This window comes from Monodelphis domestica, chromosome 3 (assembly GCF_027887165.1).
Source record: "Monodelphis domestica isolate mMonDom1 chromosome 3, mMonDom1.pri, whole genome shotgun sequence".
In the NCBI taxonomy this organism is placed as follows: Eukaryota; Metazoa; Chordata; class Mammalia; order Didelphimorphia; family Didelphidae; genus Monodelphis; species Monodelphis domestica.
Window position 1 is genome coordinate 63,036,434 of NC_077229.1, and position 18,497 is coordinate 63,054,930.

The 18,497-nt window shown below is 44.0% G+C and overlaps 1 protein-coding gene across 2 annotated transcripts in view; it reads right to left on the reverse strand.

Moving 5' to 3' along the window:
• Positions 1-15,700, reverse strand: part of LOC100025505 (ceramide synthase 4-like) — a 54,185-nt gene extending 38,485 nt beyond the window's left edge. The window contains exons 1-2 of one of the 2 annotated variants that reach the window (XM_016432263.2): positions 15,614-15,700; positions 14,532-14,654 (exon numbers count right to left, since the gene is read on the reverse strand). The gene's annotated coding sequence lies outside the window, so the exon portion shown is untranslated. Of the gene's footprint in view, positions 1-14,531; positions 15,339-15,613 lie in introns of those variants that run through there. The other variant, XM_016432262.2, reaches the window with a different exon arrangement.
• Between the last annotated feature and the right edge of the window lie 2,797 nt (positions 15,701-18,497).

The following is an 18,497-nucleotide window of genomic DNA, read 5'->3' on the forward strand; positions in this document are numbered from 1 at the left end:
TGCCTTAAGGGAACATAATGAGTGAAAGTATGTTAGATCATGAATCCAGGAGACCTGAGTTTGAATCCTGATTCTGACACTGTCTATGTGTTCATAGGCAAGTCACAATTTCTCTGGGCCTTTGTCCCCTCAACTGTAGAATGAGGGTATTCAGCCATATAGGACCTTCCTCTAGGGTTGTGTGGCTCAAGTGAGACAGGATAGATAAAGTGCTTTGCCAGCTTTGGTGAAGCATTCCAGGCTTGGCCCTAAAAGTCAATAGGTTGCAGAGAGATAGATTAAGGCTCAAATTAAGGAAAGGCTTCCTGAAGTAGAATGGGCTTCCCCTTCCTTGGAGGTCTTCAAAAAGGAAGGGGGGAGGGGGAGGCTGGGTAGCTCAGTGGATGGTAGCTCAGGTCCTAAGTTCAAATCTAGCCTCAGACACTTCCCAGCTGTGTGACCCTGGGCAAGTCCCTTGACCCCCATTGCCTAGCCCTGACCACTTTTCTGCCTTGGAGCCAATACACAGTATTGACTCCAAGACAAGATAAGGGTTTAAAAAAAAAAAAGGAAGGTGAGAAGGCAGCTAGGGAGTACAGTGGATAAAGTGCCAGGCCTTGAGCTTACTAGAGTATCTGGGTTTGAATCCAGCCTCAGATACTTCCTACTATGTGACCCTAGGCAAAGTCACTTAACCCTGACTGCCTAGCCCTTGCTACAATTTTGTCTTAGAAATGATACTAAGACAGAAGGGATTTTTTTTTTTCACAAACAAAAACAGAAGTTAGAAGATCTCTCCTTGCAGATTTTGCAGAGGGGATGCCCACACATGGATGGCCTGGGCTTCCTGGCCTTTTCCAACTCTTGAGAATCTGGTGAGGTACGTGCAGGAGGCTTGCAGGAGATGAAATAAGAGCAATGGGCAGGTAGTCAGCCTTGAATACCAGGTTAAATTTGGCCTTGCTGAAAGGACAGTGGGAACCACTAAAGATTAAAAATTGGACTTTAGAAAGATGAATGTGGCAGATTGTGCATAATAGCCAGGAGGCGGGAGAGGAGGTATAGAAGCCAAACTGGAGACTAGAAAGAATCCAAGGGAGGGAAAGGAGATGACTCTAACCTAGCCTGGGTAGGGGTTGTGGGATTAAGGATAATCAATAATGCATCTTTGGTGGCACTGCATTTGTGGATCTCGAGAGAGCTTAGGGGAAAAGACAGAAGTAACCTTTTTAGGGAAAAGGTCTTGGGAACCAGCTGGCAAGCAATCCTCATACGCCTAAGGGCTCTGAGGAGGTAGCTCCACCAGGGAGCCACCATTTCTAGCAGCTGCACCCATGGGAAGGACACTGAAGTAGCTCCTCCAACAAGGGGGGCTGCTGAGTAAAGTAGAAGTGATAGGACATTAGAAGGAGGTGGCCATGTCTTGCTGGGATTCGTGATTAAAGCTAAACAGGGGAATGCTGACCCTCTTCTTAGGCAGGGGTTGGCAAACTAGGGCCAGCAGGCTCTTTTTATTGCCCAGCACACTAAGAATGACTTTTACATTTTAAAATACATTAATGGGGGGCAGCTGGGTGGCTCAGTGGATTGAGAGCCAGGCCTAGAGACAGAAGGTCCTGGGTTCAAATCTGGCCTCAGGTACTTCTCAGTTGTGTGACCCTGGGCAAGTCCCTTGACCCCCATTGCCTAGCCCTTACCACTCTTCTGCCTTGGAGCCAATACACAGAATTGACTCCAAGACGGAAGGTAAGGGCTTAAAAAAAAATACATTAATGCTTGCAGGTGGAGTGAGTAAACCAGCCCCAGCCAGGGGAAGAGAAAGCCTAGGGAGTGTAGGAGGTTGTGGTCACGCGCAAGCAGCACATATATAAAACAGTATGGCATTTCTCCCATTATAATGGAGGCCTGGGATCATTTACTCCCTTCTCTGTCTTTATATCCCCAGGGCTTAACACAGTGTCGGGCCCACAGTAGTAACTTAATAAAAGTTTGCCTACTTGATTGAATTGTGTTAGGAATGAGTTTAGGCTTGTAATAAATGCTTAGGAGGACAAAAAAATCTCTTTTTAAAGCTGTGTTAGGAGGCAGAAGAGCAAAGACAGGCCTAGCCCATTGTTCAGGAGGCTAGAATGAAAATAGAAATGCAATTTTCTGACTTGGGGAGAAACAAGTGGAGTATTGTGTTTAGTTCTGGGCACCATATTTTAGGAAACATTTATAAAACTGGAAAGTGACAAAAGGAGGGTAACCAGGATGGTAAAGGGCCTGGAGGCCAAATCATATGACGTGGGCCTGAAAAAAATAAGAGATGCTTAGTCTGGAGGTGGGAGAGTGGGGATACTAAAGGTTTTCCTTTGGGTATATCAAAGGAGATTAGATGTGTACTGCTTGTCTCCTAAGGGAAGATCTAGGAGTAATGGGGGGAAAAGACCAAGAAGTAGGGGGCAGTTGGGTGGTTCAGTGGATTGTGAACCAGGTCTAGAGACGGGAGGTCCTAGGTTCAAATCTGGCCTCAGTCACTTGACCCCCATTGCCTAGCCCTTACCACTCTTAAGGGTTTAAAAAAAAAGACCAAGAAGTACATTGGGCTCACTGTCAGGAAATATTCTTTAATAAGAGCTACGGAAAGGGAGAACAGGTTGTCCCAGGAAGGAGAGGGTTCCCTCAATTCAAGCAAAGGCTCTATGAATTTTTGAGAGGTAAGTCATGGAGAGGATTGTTATTCATGTATGAGTTGGCCTAGATGGTCTTTCAAGTCCAAATTCTAGAATTCTGTGTAAGTGGAAATGTTCAACTCCTATCAGTTTCCATTTTTTAAAAACAAGTTTACTACTACTCTGGTAGAGATCAGTACAATATTATGGATCTCTCATGGAATCAGCTTCATAATAACACCCACACTATTTGCCCTACAATATTGTTGTTGACAATGAGTTTTGAAAAGTTTAAATCATAAATCAAAGCTACCTGGATTTCTTAAAGGGATTTGACAAATCTCATACCTTGTAGGCAATATAGAGAAAGGTAGGCTAGATAATCATACTATTGGGTGGATTTGGAATTGCTTGAATGAGTGCTCCAGAAAGATCTATCCTTATCTCTGAGTGAGTCAATATCCTTATCAATAATTTTGATAACAGCATTCATTATCTATCTATCCATCCATCCATCATCTATCTATCTATCTGTCTATCTATCTATCCATCCATCATCTATCTATCTATCTATCTATCTATCTATCTATCCATCCATCCATCATCTATCTATCTAACCATCATCTATCTATCCATCTATCTATCTATCCATCCATCATCTATCTATCTATCCATCCATCATCTATCTATCTATCTATCCATCATCTATCTATCTAACCATCATCTATCTATCTATCCATCATCTATCTATCTAACCATCATCTATCTATCTATCTATCTATCTATCTATCTATCTATCTATCCATCCATCATCTATCTATCTATCTATCCATCATCTATCTATCTATCCATCATCTATCTATCTATCTATCCATCTATCCATCCATCATCTATCTATCTATCCATCCATCATCTATCTATCTATCTATCTATCTATCTATCTATCTATCTATCTATCTATCCATCCATCTTCTCTATCCATTTCTCTACTAGTGGGAAGTTTTGAATGAAATGATACAGACTAAAGCAACCAGAAAAAAATAGCATCATTTTGGGGATAATGACAATAATGTAAAGGAAAACATTGAAAGTTTCAAGATTCAAATCATCGAGGTGACCCTTGTAAATCTTTTTTGAAACCCTTGCTAACTGTTCTAAGGCAGAAGAGTGATGAAGGCTAGCTAAGTATCTGAGACCAGATTTGAACCCAGGTACTCCTGTCTCCAGGCCTGGCATTCTATACACTGAGCCACGTAGTTGCCCTGACCCTTGTGACTTATGACTTAAGATTTATGTTGATATATTTCTTCCAGTCCTCAGTGGAAGGCAGGTGGACTATAACTGTATGCATAGGTTTCAAGGCAGAAGAGAGGTAAGGGCTGGACAATGTGGATTAGTAACTTGCCCAGAGTCATACAACTAGGCTATGTCTGAAACCAGATTTGAATCCAGAACCTCCTGTGTCTAGATCCGGCTTTCAATCCACTGAGCCACATAGCTGCTCCAAAAGTTAACTCTTTTGATGAGGGGGACTGGAGACTGAGCCAAAAATCAGCTCAAAGAACCTGGGGTGTTTAGCATAAAGAATAGCAGTCTGAGAAGCTACTGATGGATTATTCTAGGACAGAGGAATTCAAGGCTGCTTCCTGTGCTCCTTTGGTCTTTTTTGGAAGTCTCAATGGAGTCCCAATGCCTTGAGCTTTCCCTTCCCTTCTTTCCCTGTCCAAAATTCTCCTCATTCTTTAACTCAAGCACCACCTTGTTCTGGGGTCCTTCAGCCAGGTCTCCTCATTATCTACCATACCAAGATCCTGTTTCTTACAGTTTGGCCTCCAAGACCATCTTCCAAGCTTAAGTCAGGTACCCTCAGCTATGGGAATATAGAGGCCCCTGATTATTTGTGGTTCTGCCTTCCTCAAATTATTTTAGGATTATTTATCTGCTTGTGTACTGTATTCCCCAATAACATGTTAGCAGAACCAGAGAGGTCTTTCCAATTTTGTTTTTTGTTTCCTAGCCTCTCTTTTAGTTGCTGAAATGGACTGAGTGGATGTCTCATGTCACATCTCCCCAAGCAGATTGTGAACTTCCATCTCCCCCTGCCCCCCCAGAAGCTAGCACCCAGCAGGTGTTTGCTGAGGGAAGAGAACAATGAAAGGGAGGTGGAATGGTGTGCCTGCATGTGTGGGTGGGTGCATGTGAGAGGAACAGATTCTCCCAGGGAACTAAGGAAAATTTGGGATTCAGGAAACCATCAGTCTCAGCAGGCCTTGCCTCTTCCCTACTCCAGCTTAGGCCTGGGCCTGGGCCTGGCTTTGGGGTTTAGAAACTAGAGTATCCTTATCTGGTGCTCAGGAGATGAGGCCAGCCTGGAATCAGGCCCATGGAACTAACTGCCCACTTAAGAAAAGGAGGGAAGGCTGGCTGCTTAGCCTGTCATTCTTCAGGGCCACCCTTTATTCCCTCCTACACAAACCTCAGGGTATATTTCAAACGGCCTCTGGGCCTTTCTCATTAGACACATTGTACAACAACAAAAACAACAGCCCACATTGACATTGAGGTGATTTTTGACATAGGAACTAGTGCAAGAATTAAAACAGTATTATGGAATTAAAATTTGGAAAGCACTTTAGGGTTCATCTGGTTCAACCCCTCTCCATTTATAAGTGGGAGAAGTTGAGGATCTAGCATCACAGGCTTCAAAATTTAGTGTTTCTTCTCCTAAATCCTGGCTGCCTTGATTTCTTCATTTTTTCAGGTGGAGAAAATAAGGTTTAGGGGAAGGACATGACTTTATATAACTAGCACTTTAAGGTTTACAAATATCTCCCTTGAACCTCACAACCTGGGAGGAAGGTGTTATTTAATATTCCCATTTTTCAGTTGAGGAAACTGAGGCAGACAAGTTAAGTGATTTGCCCAAGATCACATAGGTAGGAAGTGTCTGAGGTCTCATTTGAACTCAAGTCTTCCTGATTCCAGAACTGACACTCTATCTGCTCTACCACTTAGCTGCCTCAAAAAGTCAACTGCTTTGGGGGCAGCTGGGTAGCTCAGTGAATTGAGAGCTAGCCCTAGAGACGGGAGGTCCTAGGTTCAAATCTGGCCTCAGACACTTCCCAGCTGTGTGACCCTGGGCAAGTCACTTGACCCCCATTGCCTACCCTTACCACTCTTCTGCCTTGGAGCCAATACACAGTATTGACTCCAAGACGGAAGGTAAGGGTTTAAAAAAAAAAAAGTCAACTGCTTTAACTTCTCCTAAGTGCAATTTTACCCCTAAAAAGTTAGCTAATGGTCTGAATGGAATTAGACTCCAGTCTCCAGGCTTCACTTCCAGATCCCTTTTTCCCATACCATACTGTTTCTCAGAAGCAAGTAGAAAACACATTCTTCTCAGTGCCTAATTTCAGCTTTCATTTAAACTGTGAGTCCTCCAACTTCCTACACTCCCTTCAGTTTTCTCCTTGCTAGTGTGGAAAGAGAAACAGATTTGGGTTTAGAAGGGCAAGGAGTCCAGGTTCTGTTACTTCTTAGTGATATAAATTGGACTCCTCTCTGGGATTCAGTTTCCTTCTCTGTAAAAATGAGGAGGGTTGGATTAAAGGTACCTCAGAATTCTTCTTACCTTTACATCCCAAGACCTGTGACCTATTCCCTTCTTGACAAATGCATTATTCTACTTCTTCCTCCCAGAAGTCATCTCTGATGCCTGTATCTATGCTTGAATATAACATTGGACTTTGTGTCAGGAAGAATTGGGCTCATATTTTGCCAAAGGCACCGTTTCTCATAATCACTGTGGAATGGCTTTTTCCCATCCCTGTAATGTACTTTTCTTGCCAGCTGCCTTAAAGGCTCAAATGTCTCCTTCATGAAGCCTTTCCCGATTCTCCCTTTGGGAAAATTTATCTATTTTGTATAAAGACATATATATATATATATGGGGAACAGTTAGGTGGGTCAGTGGATTGAGAGCCAGGCCTAGAGAAGGGAGGTTCTGGGTTCAAATTTGACCTCAGACATAGCCTAGTTGTATGACTCTGGGCAAGTTACTTAATCCACATTGCCCAGCCCTTACCTCTCTTCTGCCTTGGAACCTATCCATACAACTATAGTCTACCGTACCCTTCCACTGAGGACTGGAAGAAATACATCACCATAAATCTTACTGATTCTAAAACAGAAGGAAGAAGAAAAAAAGCTCTATATGTGAACATTCTCTCCTTCAATAGAACATAAGCTCCCTGAGAGTAGGAATTGTTTCATTTATGCCTTTGTAACCCCCAGACAAGTATAATGCTGTATAAATTTGTTCAGTCATTCTAGTTGTATCTGACTCTTTGTGATCTTATTGGGAATTTTCTTGGCAAAGATGCTAGAGTGGTTTGCCATTTCTCCAGCTCATTTTACAGATGAGAAAATGGAGGCAATCAGAGTTAAGTGATTTGGGTCACATAGCTGGTAAATGTCGGAGGCCACATATGAACTCAAGAAGATGAGTCTTCCTGACTCCAGGTCTGGCACTCTGTACACTACGGTGCCCTCTAACTGCCCCCCTCCATCCCCCCCTCAATAAATAGATGTTTTACAAATACTTATTGACTGTTAACCTCCATCACCCAAAATTTCTTCAACTATCAAATAGGGAAGAATAACTGTAGTAATTATGTCCCATCAGAGGAGACCACGTGGAGAGAGAATTTGCAAACATTATAGAAAAGCCCCATATAAAAATCAGTTATAATTACCATTACTTATGGCCCCAGTTTATACTAGGCTCCTTATTATCAAGTCATTTCCTATTCAGGCAGTGTGGGGACAGTGGCACCAATTCAAGAGAGCAGCATTCACAGTTGGTTTAGGGTCCTGTGTAGAATCCAATTCTAGTTACCTGCCCTGGGCTGTTTCTCTACTTTCTTTGAGGTTCCAACTTTTCTGCTATAGCAGGAGGCCTACAACTAGCCTCAATGTAATCATAGAATTTTAGAGCTGGAAGGGACCTAAGTGGTCAGGTAGTCCAATGGTCACTATGACAAGCGACCATTCAGAATGTGCCAATGTAGGATAAACCAACCACTGCCTGAGCCCATTCCATTTATAGACACTCTGGTGGTTAGTCAAGTTTTCCTGATATCAAACCTAAATATATCTCTTTGCTACTTCCATTGTTATTCTTGTTCTGCCCCCCCGGGACCAAAGAAAACAAAGTGAATCCCTCTTCTACAAGATGGTCTTTTAAATATTTTTACACCTATAATGTCTCTCCTTGGGCCTTCTCTTCTTTGGGCTAAATATCCCCAGTTGCTTATCATATGTCATGGACTCAAGGCCTTTTTACCAATTCTGGTTGCCCTGCTTTGAACATTTTCTAGCCCATCAAAAACCTTCCTAAACTGTGGCCTCCAAAACCAAATACAGTAGTCCAGATGAGCTTTGTTCTGAGTAGAAGAAAGATCAGAACCTCCTGATTCTTGGAAATTATGCCTCATATAATGATAAGAGCTAATAGCTAACATTTATAAAGTGTTTACTCTTCCAGGTACTGTGCTAAGTGCTTTTACAAATATTATCTCATTTGATCCTCACAGGCCTGGGAGGAAAGTGCTACTATTATATCTCCATTTTATAGTTGAAGAAACTGAGGTAAGAGAGGGGGGATCGGGGTAGGCAGTAGTCAGAAGCAAAATGCTTTTAAGGATGGACAAGGTAAAAGGAAAGAGTGGGATAAACAGGGTGAAAAATAGGATGAAGGGAAAATACACATTAATCAAAACTGAAAAATAGTTAACAACCAGTTTCTTTGAAAAAGATCTCATTTCTCAAATATATAGTGAACCTAGTCAAATCTATAAGACTACAAGTCATTCCCCAATTGAGAAATGGTCAAAGGATATGAATAGGTATTTTTCAGAGGAAGTAATCAAAGCTATAATTGCCTGAAAAATGCTCTAAATCACTTTTGCAAATTAAAACAACTCTAAAACAAGACACCTATTAGATTGGCTAATATGACAAAAAAAGGAAAATGACAAATGTTGGAGAGGATGTGGGAAAATTGAGATATTAATGCATTGTTGATAGAGTTGTGAACTGTTCAATCACTCTGGAGAGCAACTTGGAACCATGCCCTAAGAGTATATACCTTTTGATGCAACAATACCATTACTAGGACTGTATCCCAGAGATTAAAAAAAAAAAAGTATCCATATGTACAAAAATATTTATAGCAGCTCTTCTTTGTGGTGGCAAAGAATTAGAAACTGAAGGGATGCCCATCAATTGGAGAATGGCTAAGTTGCAATATATGATTGTAATGGAATACTATTGTACTTCATGAAATGACAAGAATGTTCTCAGAAAAACCTGGAAAGACTTATGTGTACTGATGCAAAGTGAAATGAGCAGAATGAAGAGAACATTGTACACAGTAACAGCAATGTTATACAATGTTCAACTGTGAAAGACTTAGCTACTCTGATCAATGCAACTGTGAATGACTTAACTGTTCTCAGCCATATTAATGATCCAAGGCATTCTGGAAGGACTTATGATGAAAAAAATGCTATCTGCCTCCAAAGAGAGACCTAGTAGAATCTGAATGCAGATCAGTGCATACGTTTTAAAAAACGTTTTAAATTTTTCTTGATTTTTGGTTTGTACATTCTTTCACAACATGCCTAATGTGAAAATATATTTTACATGACTGCACATTTATAAGCTATATTAGATTGCCTGGCTTCTCAAAGAGGAGGGAAGTGAAAGAGGGAGGGGGAGAATTTAGAACTCAAAATCTTAAAAAGAAATATTAGACATTTTTACATGTAGTTGGGAAAAAATAAAATATTAAATTAAAAAGAAAGAAATTGAGGCAGACAGGTTAAATGACTTATCCATGGTGACACTACTAGTAATTATCTGAGGCCAGATTTAATCTCTGGTCTTCCTGACTCTAGGACTAGTTATTTGCCACATTAGCATTTTTAGTTGCCAATCACACAGTTCCCACATGTTGAGCTTGTGGTTCCCTAACTCTCCCAGATATTTCCCACAAAAACTGCTGTCTAACCAGCCATGCCTTCCTCATCTTGTACTTGTGAAGTTCCTTTTTTGATATCACAGCTAAGATTTTGCAGTTATCCATCCTGAATGTCATCTTATTAGATTCAGCTCAATAATCTCACTTCTTACAATCTTTTTGAATTATAAAACAAGGTGTTAGCTACTCTTTCTCAATTTTGTGCCATGAAAGATCTGATGAGCATACCATCTTTGTTTTTATCTAAGTTATTAATAAAAATGGTCAACAGTACAGATCTCTCTGCAGAAGTCCTGGTGTAGACCCATCTCCATCTCCCATCCTCTCTTGCTAATTCAGATCTGACACAGTGTGTAATTTATAATCTTAGAAAGTTATTTGGGCACCAAGAGGTTAAATGACACAAGCTCATACGATTACCTCTCTAAAGCTGGAAGGAACTTTAGAGATCCTTAAATCCAATGCCATCATTTACTCAGGCCCTGAGAAAGAAAATGACTTTCCCAAGATGATACAACTAGTACATATTAAAGGTGGAGTTTGAAAGCAGGTCTTTCAGGCTCTAAATGAAGTCATTGTCTCTCATGTATGACTTGTTCTTCATGAAGGTGCACTAGCCTTTTGTAATCACAGCTTCCTTTCCTAGATTTACTAACCAGCTCTTAAATGATCCTTTTAGAATTTTCCCAGGAATGGAAGTCCAGTTCAGTGACATATAATTTGAAAACTCCTCTTATTTCTCTCCTTTCCCCCATCCCCTCCCTCCCTCTCTTCCCCTCCCCCTCCCCCTCTCAAATTGGGTCATTTGCCTTTTTCCAGCTTGGTGGATGGCATTGTTCCCATTCTTCTCTTTCAAATACTAGTTGGCTGTGGCTTGGCAACCACACCATCTACTTCTTTTTGTACCCCCAAGAACTCAGAAGTTTCCTGCTTTTATACTCTATCTTTTTCCAGGGAGAGTGATTTATCTTTCACTCTATCCTCCCTGGGGAAGCCATAAGGAGTCAAGAGAGCTGACCCAACATAACTCCTTACCAGTGAACCTTGGGGATCTTTCTTGGCTCAAGGGGTGAGAGAGATGGCCAGAGAGGTAGGGTTCTGATCTAGAGGCCTGGATATGACTCCTAGGAATCAATTCCTTCCCCAAGAGAACAAACCATATAGTGCAAAAAGTCCTGGGTTCCAACTCTGGCTCTGGGTCTGCTAAACTGGATGACCATTCTTGCTTACCTTCTCTGGGTCTCAGTTCCCTCAAGCTGTAAACTGGGCATAATCACACTTTTGTTCCCTACCTCAGAGGACAGCTTTTTGAAATGTAAAAACAAAATAGAAATGGGAGTTATCATTATTATTCCCTAGCTGTTTTACCCAGACTTCATTCATTCAACATTAATAACTAAATTATTGATTAAATGATAACTAGGAATAAAAAGCTAAAAAAAAAAACCCCACATAGTTCCTACTTTCAAAGAGCTTACATTCCATAGGGGGTTGGGGGTAGGAAGAATAAATGCCGAGGCCATGACTCATACAGAGATGAATAGAATTAAAAGAATTCAGGGAATTGTGTAGAAAGGAGAGGATGATGATGGAATTTGGAATAGAATCAAAGTCTTTTGACATTGGGCACTAATCCAGAAAGAGCAGGATAGCCACCAATGACCAGTGTTTGAAAGGCTGTCATATGGAATATGGATCAATTTTGTTCTGCCTGGCCCTAGCTTAACAGAAGAGCTATCCAAAAGTGGAATGGGCTGGGAGAGAGGGAGGGTCACTTAATAATAATAGTTCACATTTATATGATAAGGCATTAAGTTTGCAAAGCACTTTATCTCAAATGATCTTTCCAACGACCCTGTGAAATAAGTTTCTATGATTATCCTCATTTCACAAAGGAAGAAAATGAGGCTGATGATTTGATCAGTGACTTGGCCTGGGCCACAAGGCTAGTTAGTTACATGCCTAAGGCAGGACTGGTACTCAGATCTCCCTGACTCCAAGTCCAATTCTATATTTACCTAGTCACATCAATGCTCTTCAAGCAAAGACCAATTAACTTTTGTTTTTATTCCTATTATTTGAGTAGTCATTTGCCAAGATGGCACTTGGGTTCCCTTCCAACTCACAGATTCTGCAATGGAAAAAGCTCTGAATTTGAGTCCAAAAGACCTCATTGCCCAATCCTGGCTCTGGCATTGACTAGTCACTTCACCTTCGTGAGGCTTAGTTAAAATCAACTGTGAAATCAGAGGGTTGACCCCCCCAAATTCTTCCAGCTAATCTAAGAAGGTAGCCCAAAGAAATAGCCCAGGAGCAACAAGTCACTCAGAAACCAAATGAGGTCGCTTTCAAATTCATTCCAGGCGAATATAAACTCCTTGAAAGTAGGAACTGTATCATTTCACTGTGGTTTTTGTCTGACCATGGAGCCCTTCCAAATTGGCTAAATTGACTGAATTGTCACTGATTTAATCATGAACCTCCACTGGTTTGGGCTGTATTTGGAGCAAGGATTGAAACTGACAGCTTCCAGGTCACTGGTCTAGCCAGTTTTTCTAATCCTAGATACTAAACACATGGGCCATTCCCCAACCCCCTTTCCCCAAGGCAGCAATTTGTTCTTACAATGGTAAAATGACTTTCTTTCAAGTTGAGGACTCTGCTGATGGGTGAATCTTCCCCCCCCCCCCCAGAAAAACTGGACTGATTATGGGCTGTCTGAAGACAGGATTCCTGACAACTGAACTCTCTTTAGAAAGGTTGGACCATTTTGGGTTTTGCATCTTGGTGGGCCATGGGCTCCCAGACTCTTTTTGCAGGATAACTGTTCTTGCTATTTGAAAAGAATACTACTATTTTTGGCTCTTTTCAAAGTGATAGCTTTTCTTCAGAGCTTTTGAATAATCTTCGGGGTCCTTTTCTAGGTTGGCTGGACTTTGATAGTCATCAGAGTCCACACACAACATTCTCAGACACATTGTTTGGAAACCTGTGACTAGTACAGTGGGAAAAGTATTGACTTTACAGTCAGAGAGGCCCTGGGTTCAAATCCTGATCCTACAGCTTTACTACCAGTCTGATTCTGGGTAAGTTAAACATTATATCTGGGCCTTGGTTTCCTTACCATAAAATGAAGATGACACTTAAAGCTCCTTCCAGTAGAATCTATGATTCCATAAAGATGGGAACAAAGAAGAGGTGCTAACAAAGTGTTTTTAAGAACATTTGAGGAGGGAGGGGGCTTATTAGTTCACAGATAAGGAAGCTATTCAAGCTATTCAAGATGAGAGATTCCTGCAACTGTACTTGGTTTCATCTTTGCTGTACTATGGTGTCACTAGGTAGCAGTGAATAGGGTACTGTGCCTGGAGAGGGAAGAAGACTCATCTTCCTGAGTTCAAATCTGACCTCAGAGACTTACTAGCTTTATGTCCCTTGGTAAGTCATTTATCTCAGTTTGCCTCCGTTTCCTTGTGTGTAAAATGAGCTAGAGAAGGAAATGGCAAACCATGGCAGTATCTTTGCCAAGAAAACCCCAACTAGGATCATGAAGAGTTGGACCTGACTGAACAACAGTTAGTATGGTAGTAAGGCAATCCACTGAAACTATAGTAGGAAACCTGTGTTCAAATTCTAGCTCTGATGAATTTAATAGCTGTTATGACCCAGAAAAAGTCACTTTACTTTTCTGAATTTTGATAACCTACTCCATAAAATGGAGAGTACTTGTACAACCTATATCTCAGGGTTGTTGGAAGGAAAGTGCTCTGTAATCTTTACAGAAATCAGTTTGGTAATAATTATATGTAAAAGGATAAGAGGAACCGGGGAAGTTCTGCTCTGAATCACTGGGGGTAGAGAGGTTGAGGTGGGAGGAGGAAGCCTGCATAGACCAGCAGGCATCAACTGCCTGGACTCTCTGCTATGGGCCTGAGTGAGATGTAAGATGAGTCACTGGCCAGGGCTGTCATAGATTTCTCCTGCCAGGAACTGAAGCCCAGGCCTGGTACAGGGAGAGCCCAGCGTCAACAGGGCTTTAGGAACCCCAAGCACAGGGCTCCCCTTTAATGTTCACAGAGCTTGCAAGAGTCTGGCCCATGCTGGACTCTTCTCCCAGGCCTCCTCCAGGCTCCCCATCCCCAAAGCAGCAACAGCTCAGACCTGCCTGGCAAACATAGGCACCCATGTGCTCAATTTTGCCCCCAAATGAACATTCTCCTGCTTCAGAGCCCAGTCGGGGTGGGGAGCTGAGTCCCATGGCCCTACCTTATTTGGTCTACAAGTGGGAAATTCTCCAGGAATTTTGCCAGGTTCAGGTTAAGTTTGTAAACTGGGAGCAACCGTGGGCCAGTCATTGTCTCCTGGGAGTGTATGTAATTCAGAAGCACTGAGTGGTGAGTGAAAGAGGGAGTGAGTGTGCCTGCAGTGTAAGTAACCTGAGGGGACTAGAGCTCTGTGGGATACCTGACATATGTATACACAAAGAGTGGGTGTACAATTTGTAAAGGGATGAATATGATATGGGTCCTGATAAGAGAGCTTGTGTGTGGGTGTTGGGGGAGCCAAAAGGGTGTGCATGAGGCACAGATGAGGGGGGAAATGATGGGAATGAGGGTCAAATGGAAGCCACAAGAAGAGAACCGAGAAAAAAGGAGTGAGTGTGATATTGTGAAGGTAGGCCTCTACGGGCCCCTGAGACCCTCTGGCTGGGCAGCAGGGGCAGCGTAGGCACTGAGCGCTGGGGCTGGAGAGGGCACGCGCCGACTCGGTGGACCTGAATTAGAGCAGCCCTTTAAGGATGGGGGTTGGTTATCCCGACGGGCAGAGGTTAGAGGGGGTGGGGAGGCAGTGCTTACCTGCAGCTGCGGCACAGACAAACGGACAGATGTTAGGACGGACGCTCCTCGCTAGCAACCGAGCTTCAGTGGTGGTTTCGGAGTCCCTGCCGCCGAGGCAGACGTGGCTGCCCTGGATGCTCCCTAGTAGAGGCAGCGACGGGACGGGTCATCGGACACGCGCCTCCCCTCCCCTCCCACCCCGGCAGCCCGGACTCTGTTCCAAGAAGGGGAGGGAGGGAGGAGATAGGGCGGGGCCTAGGTGGGGGGGTGCTCGGAGGAAGGAGCGAGGAGGGGAAGAGAATGGGAGATATTGGAGGGCAGGGGCTAGGGCTGGGGATCCGCGGTGGGGTAGAGAATTCAGGCAACTCAGTCCTGGACCCAGGGAGAGATGAGGAAGACCCAGAGGGGTCTGGGCCGCAGGGCCCTGGATGACAGAGGAAGAGGCTTGGAGGAGTTGAGGGGTACAATCTCGGAAGGCGGGGGCGCAGGAAGCGAGCGGAGGCTTACGGACTGGGTGGGATGCTAGGGAGTGGACTGGGAGAGGAGGGTCTTGAGGTGCAGATGAAGGAAAGTAAGGAAAAACCTAGATGAGATTCAGGGTACGAAGGACTCGGGAATTGGGGGTGGGGGGTTAGGGTTATAGGGGATGGCCCTTAGAGAGCCCAGACTGGGCTCGGGCGGTGGCTGGGAGCGGGGGAGGCACGCGAGCAAGAAGCGCCCGGAGCAGGTGCTGAAGGAGGGAGGGTGGGGGAGGGGAAGCCGGACGGGGGTCTGTAAAAGGTGGCGCCCAAGCCTCCGGGATCTCTGGGCTGGAGCTTCTCCGCTGACTGGCCTCGGCCCCGCCCCGTCCCTCCCCGTCCGGCCCGGCCCCAGGGCCGCCTCCACTCACAGCACTGGGCGGGACGCTGGCTGAGAGCCCTACTCCGAGGCCCCCCATTCCTAGCCCGCCCTCTCTGGCTTCCAGGGCTCCTCCTGCAGCTTCCGGGAGACTGGAGTCTGCTTCACCCCTCCTCCACTAACCTGGCTCCCCCGAAGCTGCTTGTGCTTCACCCCGCCCCCCTCCCCCAGCACTGGATCCCCTCTCCTCCATCCCCACATACATCGACAGAAACATGGGGGCACGTTGCCACCTTCTCCTGGACTTAGGCTCTTCTTAGAGACAGGAGACACCAGTGGCGAGCTCTGTGCCCTAGTCCACAGACAAAGTGCTATTGCCACATCGCCCTCCCACCTGTGCGGAGCCTTTCCAGACAGACGTTTACGGCTCTCACCCAGAAGCTCCCCACTTCTGCCCATAGTTGGCTGCACACACGCGCACAGCCTCATATTGGCAGCCTGTTTGGCCCAGGCCCGATCTCCTATCTTTTCCTTTCTTATCGTTCCGTGAACTTTGGAGTGAGTGTCTGATGCCAGCCACCGCTGCCGCCTGCCTCCGGTGTTTACAAAACAGTCTCAGAAACGCTGTCTGTCTGGGTATCAATCCCAGCTCCCACCCCCACCCCCATTTCGGGCAGGGGCCCGATGCTGAAACTTGGCTTCCGCTCGCTCGCACTCCAGGTCTCTGCGGACTTCGAGTCCTTCTGACAACGTACTAGACCGTACTAGACCGTATACATGGTAGCAGATGTCAAATATCATGTTGATTGGAAAAGAGCCGGCCACTGGTGTGTGCGGCTGGGCCATCGCTGCCAGCAGTTACTGTAAGCTAGCTTCAGCACTGGGAAGGAGACTCCCTGACTCTAGGCCCTTATTGGAAAAAAAAAAACAAAAGAGCCCACAGGTAGAGATAAAAGGATCCTAATAACTACGTTCCTCAGTCTGGGCAGAGGATGGACTCTGAGATCTCTTCCAGTTATGCCACCTGACTTGCAGTAAATCCGAGTTTGGCAGGGTTCAGAGGTAGGTGCTGAATTACAGACTGAATAACAGATTGCAGAGGAGGGAGGAGTGCTCAAGGCCTGGAGCTCCGGAGAAGAGATGGGACTTGGGTAAACTGAGAGGTGGGGCCTGGACCCAGAGAATTCGCTAGAGGCAAGAATCCACGTGACCTCCAGGAGAGAGTCGAGGTCTGTTCTGGGAGCTGGGGGAGAAGATTAGATAGAGATTGGAGCCAGACCGGTTTTATTCTCCTGGATGAATGAGGAGTTTGGGTCTTTTGGCCCTAGGGTCAATTCTGAAGAGGAGGTTGGGCTATCAATAGTGAAAAGAAGGTCCGAATTAAAGTAAGAAGATGTGGGCTTGAAGCTCAACTCTGTTACTTCCGGAACCAGGCAAATCCCAAATCTGCGTTTCTAGGGATTTGCCAACATAATGTAATAGAACGAGGAGGGGATTCCCAGTCTGAAAAATTTGAATTTAATAGCCTATTGACCATGGCCAAGTCATCTCTCTTCTGTGGTCCTCAAGTTGTTACTGTGATTAAAATCAAAGGATTGAATGAGATGATCCCTAAAGTCCTTCCAGCTTGAAATCCTAATAATCTCTAGAGTTAGTGGGTAGGATAGTGGGAGAAGGTCAGTGTTTTTGTGAGGGGAATGATTCCCATCCTGTCTTTATTCTCTCCTTCTGTCCCATCCCTGCATATGTTGTCAGGACAAAGATAAGTGACTGGTACTTTAGACTGTCCCATTTATGTATGAAGGCCAGAGGCCAGATATTGGAGAGGGCATGTCTGCCTTGACCAGAGTTGTTGTCCCTAGAAACCAGACAGGGCATTGCCACTGGCTTAATAATCTAATTCTGACCTGAATGTTGTTTATTTAACTCAGTCAATCAGTTAATGGCAGTAAAAGAGAGTGAGAGAGCCCTAAACCAAGGAGCAGGAAGTTTTGACTTGGCTTGGCCACTAAGGCTGTGTGGTCTAGGGGAAAGGTACTTCCTCTCAGAGTTAAAATTTCTACCCCAGGTTGGGCAGATGAGAGAATGGTGATAAGGATCAACAGGTACATTCAAATGATGTTTGTTGATCTTGGAATGTCAGAGCTGGAAGGGCTTTTAGAAGAGTGGTGTCAAACTCAAATAGAAATGGGGACCAATAATCTGTACATGAATATCCTTGTGGACCACATATTGATTTAGTTTTAAAATGTAATATCTATGTTTTGTCATATTTTTATTTGCCAAAAAATTCCCAGTTTTACATTTTAATCTGCTTTGGACAGCACCCAAGAGAGTTGTAGCCTGAATTGGGAGTTGCTTCTTTGACATCTCAGTCTTTGAACATAGAATATCAGAGTTGGTCATGCCCTTAGAACTTAACTAGAAGGGCTCTCAGAACACAGAATGTCAGTCAGTAATCATTAAGCATCTGCTATGTGCTGGGCACTCTGCTAAATGCTGGGATGGGGAGGGCGGGCCCCTAGAATATAGGAAGCCAGAATTGAGAAGAATCTTAGAACAAAGAATGTTAGAGCTAGGACTCCTAGAACTGAGGAAAATTAATGTTGAGTTGCATTATTTATTAGTAGTATTTCTTTTTTAAAAAAATTCTTACCTTCTGTCTTAGAATCAATTACTAAGTAACAATTCTAGGCAGAAGAGTGTTAAGGGCTAGGCAATTAGGGTTAAGTGTCTTGCCCAATGTCTGAAATGTTAGGAAGTGTCTGAAGTCAATTTTGAACTTAGGACCTCCTGTCTCCAGATCTGGTTATCTATCCACTGAGGCATCTAGCGGCTCCTATTAGTAATATTTCCATAAGAAATCTTTCTTGAAATTCAGATTTTGAAGGTTACCCTGCTTCTATGCCAAAGTAATCTATTCCCTGGTCTTACTGCATCTTATTGGGTTCGAACTTTTGTATTTTGTTAGAGGTGGGGTGGATATCTTGCAAGTTCTCTGTAAATAAGTGAACTTTTACCACCTTGAAGAGTGGGTTATAGGGACAGTTAGACGGGCTCAGTGGTTATGGCTCAACCAGGTCTAGAGATAGGCGGTCTTGGGTTCAAATATGGCTTCAGATATGTCTTAGCTGGAGGACTATAGGA